Consider the following 7,922-nt stretch of genomic DNA (forward strand, 5'->3'; position numbering starts at 1 on the left):
TGAAAATCTTCTCTCAATCTGTGGGCTTTCTATTGATCTTGCTAGCTATGCCCATTTCCATACAGAAGCTCTGCAACTTCACGCAATCCAATTTGTCCCACCTTTCTTTGATTTGTTGTGTTCCTGGTCTCTATTAAGAAAATTTCGGCCTGCACCAAGGAGACCTAGGGTTTCTCCTATTCTATCATGTAATGGTTTGAGTGTCTGATTCGACTCTGAGGTCTTTGATCCATTTGGAGTAGATTCTGGTGCTGGGTGATATATAAGGATTTAGTTTTAGTTTTGTACAAGTAGTTAACCGATTTTGCCATATACTGAAGAAGCTGTCTTTCTTTCATTCCACTTTTTAGCTCCCTTATAGAAAATTAGATGGCTATAGGTCTGAAGGTTCATTTCTGGGTTTTCTATTCTACTCCATTGGCCCTGAGGACTGTTCTTGTGCCAGTACCAAGCTGTTTCAATTACTATGGCTTTATAGTAGAGTTCGAAATTTGGTATGAATATTCCTCCAGCACTGTTCTTTCTTTTGAGTATCATTTTTGCTATGAGGGGTCCTTTATTGTTCCATATGAATTTTTGGATTGACTCTTCTATTTCCTTGAAAAAATGGCAAATAATATTTAATCAATTACTTTGACCAATTATTTTACCAGAAGAAAGAAGGAAAATATTATTCAAAATCAATTGACTTAAAAGTATGAAAAAAGGGTAGTGAAGAGAGATTAGAGAAAAGATAGAAGATTGTTTTCTCTCCAGTGTAGTAGTGGGTTCTTTTTCTTGTTTCTGCCATTCTATCTTCACAAGCTATCAAGTGTGCATGAGGAATGGATTATCCAGTTCAGACAGAGAACTCGTTTAAAAAAATACTATTTTCAGCAGATGTAGGTGATTTATATCCTTAGACAATCTATTTAAATCTGTTAAAAATTCTCCCCTATCCCAAACTTCCCTCTTTGAACAGCTTTGTTTGCTTTCTCAAGACTGCTCTTCATTAACTGCTTAAAATTTTGAGAGGTCATTTTCATACACCCTAGAGATTGCTGTTTGGTTTTGATTTTTGTGTGTTTTTGTTTTTTGTTGTGTTTTTAACTGAATTTGAAAAGGTTATGCCAGTTTGTTACAATTAAACCTGTCCATCTAATTGTCCAATCCTCCTGGATCAGAGTCACTCATTCCATCATTCTCAAGCAACCCTTTCTCCAAGATTTAGTTTTGATTTACCACTTCCTTATCACGTGTGTACATTGAGTATTCTAGCTGTACTTGCCCCTTATTCATTTTTAATTCATTCTATGCCTTTACTATAATTCCGCTCTGGTTTCAACTTCCTGATAGTCATTCTGTTAAACTATCTGTTAATACTTTGAAAGGTTTATATACATTCCATGGAGTTTCAATCCTGCATATGCTTGAACTGTTGTCAGCTTATATTTCCATAATTCATTCATCGGCAGTAACAATTTGCAAGTCTGGAGACATGAAGCACCTAAACATGATTTTATTTCATCCATTTGGAAGATTAATCTTTAGTCAAAAAGAATGTTAAAAATGGCTTAGAATGTATTCCTAACTACCAATTTTTGTAAATGGCTTTGTACAATCTTGTGATTGTTTTATTTTACATGGGATAATATTTTCTACTACCTATAAGTTTTCGAAAAAGAAGAAAACTAAAATTTATTCTTATAGAGGAATATGATAGAAATAGAAGACAGATTTTATTTTTGTCATATCTCTGATGAGAACCCATATTCAAGACTTAAAGTCATATTTCTTACTATGTTGGACAGATAGGGTAAGCATACAATAACATTTCTTACTATTTTAGACAGATAGGGAAACATAAAATAACATATGATAAGGCAACTATTTGTGACTTTTTAAAATGTACCTTATTAAATGATGAAATTTACTTTATTAGCTAAAGTTTGGGTTGGAAATTTCAGAGGCTGATCTACTTAATGCACTTCTGGAAGGCCCCTACTTAACAACACAAGTTGTGTGTGGTTCTATTTCTACACTTTAATGAATGGTTGAACGTGTTTGGCATTAGTGCTGGGTAAATAATTCAACTCTATTGTAACTTGTTCCCTACACTTGAAAAACTTGTAATGTCACTAAATATCAACTACTTGTCAAATGTTATTTTGGCTAATGTGATTTTAAAAAGTTTATTTGAAAAGGAATACACTTTCAGGAGATTAAATGTAGATTAGCATTGGTTTGAGAGTGATATTTTCATTCTGCAGAACCATGTTGTACTGAAGGCCCAATGTTTTGAAGCACTAAGGAACTTCTCAATGTTTTTCTGAATTACATTTGACTTCTAAGTCAATTTTTCCGGGCCTTGGTAGACCAATTATGGATCTATCCTTTCAGGAACTATTTTTTAGCCCACTTATACTGGACTAAAATCTTTCATTAATCATAGGGAAGGGGAATCAAAAATAATCTTATGGCACTTTGTGATCTTGTTCAATCATATGGGCTGTTCATCTATAAGATGAATGTTTGAATGATAATACTTCTCTCAAATTTTGTGATCTCATCCTTCATTTTAAGTTGCCTTGCATTTTGAAATTGCTTACTGCTAATTCTTGCATCTCAAGGAATCGGGGCCCTGAAATAAAAGAAATGAGAAACTGAGATGGGTCTTCAATTACTTTGTGTTGGCATGTTGCATGGTCCTTGGTGAGAAGTCTTGCCCCTGTTATCTGATGACACAGGTAACTGGGATCTGGGATCCTGTGACCCATGGGTCCTGAAGAAGAAGAATATTTTTAGACATCTTATCAGCAAATTTGGGCATAATCTGTAGGAATGCTTCAGAAATATGGAGAAAAACAATTTGGGACCAGTGAGTTAAAACAATAAACAGAGCAGCAGTGTAAATCCCTTATAGATTAGAGGAAAACAAAATTTTTTTGGCCATGTGAATTCAGAAGACCAAGAACAGTTAGAATGTACCACAAGTTTATACCAAAGACATTGCATTGATACTTTTTCTATTCTAATATATATTTTAAACCTAATTATGTATATTCCAATCCTGTTTACTTGAATAAATAAATATCAATTTATTTGTCAAATTATCATCTAATTCTAGTAAGTTTCACAGTGTGAAATACAAAATCAGCACATATAAATATAAAATATATAACTATATGTAATATAATAAATGTCACATGTTTTGCATTGTTCACTTGTGGTTACTGCAATAAAGGCAACTCTGTTTTAAAGTAATATTCAATTATCTCTACATCATTGTTTGATAGAGTTAGACCTAAAGCTTTACCATTTGTAAATTTACAGCCTGGAGGCAAGAGGAAACACTGTGATTAAAACATTACCAATTTAAGGCATAATAACAAGGAGAGACATATGGACTTCTCCTGAAACTATGAAAATATTTGGTGATAGAAAGGCAATAATGTAAGTTCCTGCCTGGTTGGATGGTAGGCAGGCAAGGACATTGTTAACATGCATATGAACAATTTTCTCACCTTCTTGGCTTTAGCTACTCTTGAAATGGTAGGTATAATAACCAATTGTATTTTGATAAAATATCTTTTAGTCTGAACAGTTCTGCCTGAACTGTTCATCTCTCTATGATCCCTTATAACTAAGATTAGTTTTGTTCAAGTAGGACCATCTATGCTGTCAAGGTAACATAGTCTGGTTGGTCTTTTCCTACATGGAAGAAGGGTAAAGGGTTAGGTAGACCTTTGTGCAAGTAAGACCTCATTTGGGAAAATGTCAGCTAAAGAATTTAGAAGTAGCTCTTAAGCAAGGCTTACTTTGAATCCTTTAGCTCCACAAAGCTAATTTGAGAAAGCCAGCACCTTTGGACCTAGATATAAATAATTGAAAGTACGATCAAATTCCAAGTGAAAAAGACTTAAAATAGTCATCGACAAAAAAAGATTTCAAATGTGATAAATCAACTGGACAATATAATTTTTCCCCACTATTCACAGAATTTTAAGGAAATAAGATAAATAGCATTGTTAGGAACCATAAGGTTTCCTTGTTATAGTAGGCACCCAAAGATATAAGCCTCTATAAAGATTGCATCATTAACTACTTAAATTTAGAGAATACTACATGCTTCAGCAGTATGTATACACAAATTACAATACAGAGATTAACATGGCACTTGCACAAGGATGATATGAATGTTTGTGAAGTATTCCATATTTTTCATTCTTCAGATGCAAGAAATGAAAAACAGTTATTAAAAAGTTGATTACAAAATTATAAGTGTAACAATACACGTAATTCATTTAATTAAATTTAGTTTGACATCAGTGTATTAAATCTTCACCTTAGAAAGAAAGGCGTTTGCATAGCATAAACTTCACAAAACTTTTGAAATTAGATAACATTGTCATTTTATCCCAGAGAAAATTATTAGGACCTAGGACAAAAAGGAATCTTAAGCTGTTTTTATATGGAATGCAATCTGAAAGGACACATTATTGAACCTATATATTTTAAATAATGTAAAATTCAAGTATATCTAGGAGAGAATAAAATACATTATGAACATTATACAAACATAGAATATAGGAAATTTTAACATATACTTTTTCAGAAAAGCACCAGAAATAGTTTAGTTTCTGTATTACTCATTTCAACAGATAAAGCTAAAATTATTTCTGATTAAAAAATCACAAACTCTGTATGAATTATTATACATGTATACAAAAACACTTGCATACACTTTGACATCCAATGCAGGCAATACTCTTGGAAGAATTCCGCTGAATCCATGAATTTTTCCAGTAAGTTATTTGTGTTGCCAGGAGGTTGTCGCTCATGCCTGTAATCATAGCTACTCAGGAGGCTGAGATCTGAGGATCACGGTTCAAAGCCAGCCTAGAAAGGAAAGTCTGTGAGACTCTTATCTCCAATAAACCACTAGAAAACCTGAAGTGGAGCTGTGGCCTAAGCAGTAGAGTGCTCACCTTGAGCTGACCACAGGCATAGTGCCCATTCCCAGAGTTCATGCCCCATGTCTGACAAAAAAGATATTGCTCTTATTTGGATTGTGAAATTATTTTGTATGGACACAAAGGATAGGCTTGCATTTTTGAAATTTAAGAAACTTAACCCGACCATTAGGACTTAGGAGAACAATTTGTTCAGCCTTCCACAACTTCATAGAGATAATGATATATACTTATCCTTTTGGCAATATCAAATGCAGTTTCTTCTAAATTGTACTTCAGGCCTGGTTTTATATAACCTTTGTTAGAAGGAGATCCAGCATATTTTTGTTATCTCAATTCTCCGCAGCAAGATGTAAGGGGGTCAAGAGGCCTTTAGTTTGGGCATTGGTATCTGTATCATGATGAAGTAAGAAAGAAGCCACTCTGGTATTATTCTATGTATGTGCACTGTGCAGGGTTGTCCAGTCATCTACAGTTATTGCATGGGCCGCTTGAGCCACCAACTCATGGACAATGTCTAAGTGTCCACTGTAGGCTTCCAGATAAAGAGGGGTACACTAATCATCACTAATATTCACATGAGTGGCCTTTTTGGAAAGTAGTCTCTGCACTGTAGTAAGCCTAATATTTGCGGCAGTCCAATGAAGAAATTTGCTTCGATCCTTCTCCATTTTTTTCTTGTAATTGATACCATTCCTTACTTTTTTATCTTGTTCCTCATCTTCCTAAGAATTGCCAAACCAGAGACTTTGAGTGCCAGTGGGAATGAGGTGTCCATGTATTTCCCTAATAGTTCACATTGGTTGAACTGGTCCGAAATGTCTGGTGAATTTTCTGTATATGTTTTTTCACCACGATTTATTTTCTCTTTTTCAAATTTTACTATTCAAAATTATTCTAACTGGAGAGTAGGGAATTGATGGAGTGCAGAGGAAAGATGTTCCTCCGTATTTAAAGGTACAGACTGAAAATGAGGACGAGTGATCTCTTCATGTGTAGATTATTCTAGGAATGAAAAAATAGGAAATAATGCCTTCTATATAAATGATTTGTGAAATGGCAGAGCAAAAAGTGAAATGATGAAACCAAAAATATAAAAGCAAAATAAATTAGGATAATTATGGAACAATCATATTATCTATGAGAACCATGAAAGAGAGAGAAGTGTGACAAAGATGTGCAATGACATAGCTAGCCAAAAATCCATGCCTCTGATCAATTTATAGAGCAAACAAAATTTTATTTTTTAAAAAAGATGGAAATAGAATTTATGTATTTACTTGAAATGAGTAAATACATTTTTAGTAGCCTACATAAAGAGACATAGCTTTGACCAAATTACAGACAATAATTTAAATCCTTGATAATTCTCTTAACAGATACTATTGAAATTAGTTGAATCACACTTTTCCTATACAATGAAGAAATAGGTCAAAGCTAGTAAAGCAGCTAGTGAAGTTCCCACCTTTCTCCCTAAACCTAATAATTTCTGGTTTGTAAAATTCTTCTTTGCTGTTCTGAGCCCATTAATACATAATTTTTGATGTTGAATAGACTGTATCTTTTGAATTAGATTGTATCTGCAGACTTTTGACTGTGCAATTACAGGACTTTGGATGATGCTTGTCTTAAAATGGTGTTCTAGTACAAAACTGGCATTGCTTTCATACCAAATGGGAAGAACAAGCCAGAAAAACAAAAGAAAAATGGCAATTCCGGGTATCTCAACTCCCATTCAAAATAATCAGGTGACAGAACAGATAATGAATAATGCAGAGGAGAGTTCCCAAAAAGCTCTACAAACACTATTGGCAAACATGGTGAATGAAAAGATTAAAAACCTGCAAAGGACTCAGTGTGAGCATAATAGGAAGAGAGAGGAGGCAAACCAAAGATCAAAACAGCTCTTGGGCATGAGGAAGCTACTCTAAGGTTAATACTGGAATTGCGTGAGCAGGTTGAGAACACTCAAAGTGACATAAAGGAATTGTGTGAGCAGCCTGAGAACAATCAAAGAGAAAGAAAGAAATTTCATGAGCAGTCTGAGAACAAAGAGAACTACAGGAGTTGCATGAATGTGAGGAAGCTAATCAAAGAGTAATACAAGAATTGGGAGAATGGGATGAGAATAGACAAAGATTACTAGAGACATTCATGGAATCCATAAACAGACAGCTGAAAGAAGTCAGGGAAACCACAAAGGGAATGCTGAATGGATCCCAACAGAAGGAATGGGAGTCCAAGGAAACCATAACCAATTAACTAAATGATTTGCGAATAAACACTGAATACCAAATTAAGGAAGTATAGAAGTTCATACAAGATCTAAAACAAAGCTCCAACAAAGAATTTGAAGCCATCGAAGCCGACCAATTAAAAGGAAAAGATAAAAAACAAAGTAGAAAGTCTTGACAGTAGGTTAGACCATGCAGAAGATTGAATCTCGGGCATTGAAGACAGCATAGATATTATAGAGAAAGAATATACAACCCTCCAAGACAAATTCAAGAAATATGATAGATCTATTCAACACTTGGAAGACACCATCAGAAGGCGTAATCTGAGGCTAATGTGTGTAGAGGAGCACCTAGAGACAGAAGTTAATGGTCTAGGAAATTTGTTTAACAGGACCCTAGCAGAGAACTACCCAAACATGCAAAAAAAACGGTCTATTCAGATACAAGAAGCTTTTAGAACCCCAAATAGACCAAACGACAACAGGAAATCCCATCGTCACATTACAATCCACACAGGATAAATTCAGACCAAGGAAAAGATCATTAAATCTGTCAAGGAGTAAAGTACAATCACCTATAAAGAGAAACCAATTAGAATCAACTCAGACTTCTCAGCAGAGACAATTTAGAGCCTGGAATTATGTATTCCATGCCACAGAGAGAAACAACTATGAACGAAGAATACTGTACCCAGCTAAACTCTCCTTCATAACTGAAGGTCAAATAAAAGTCT

The 7,922-nt window shown here is 34.3% G+C and overlaps 1 pseudogene; it reads left to right on the plus strand.

Moving 5' to 3' along the window:
• The first annotated feature begins 4,104 nt into the window (after positions 1 to 4,104).
• On the plus strand, positions 4,105 to 4,201 carry LOC138839102 (U6 spliceosomal RNA; annotated as a pseudogene).
• The last annotated feature ends 3,721 nt before the right edge of the window (positions 4,202 to 7,922 follow it).

The sequence above is a fragment of the Dipodomys merriami genome, unplaced genomic scaffold (assembly GCF_024711535.1).
Source record: "Dipodomys merriami isolate MVZ:Mamm:240054 unplaced genomic scaffold, mDipMer1.0.p SCAF_292, whole genome shotgun sequence".
NCBI classification, from domain to species: Eukaryota; Metazoa; Chordata; class Mammalia; order Rodentia; family Heteromyidae; genus Dipodomys; species Dipodomys merriami.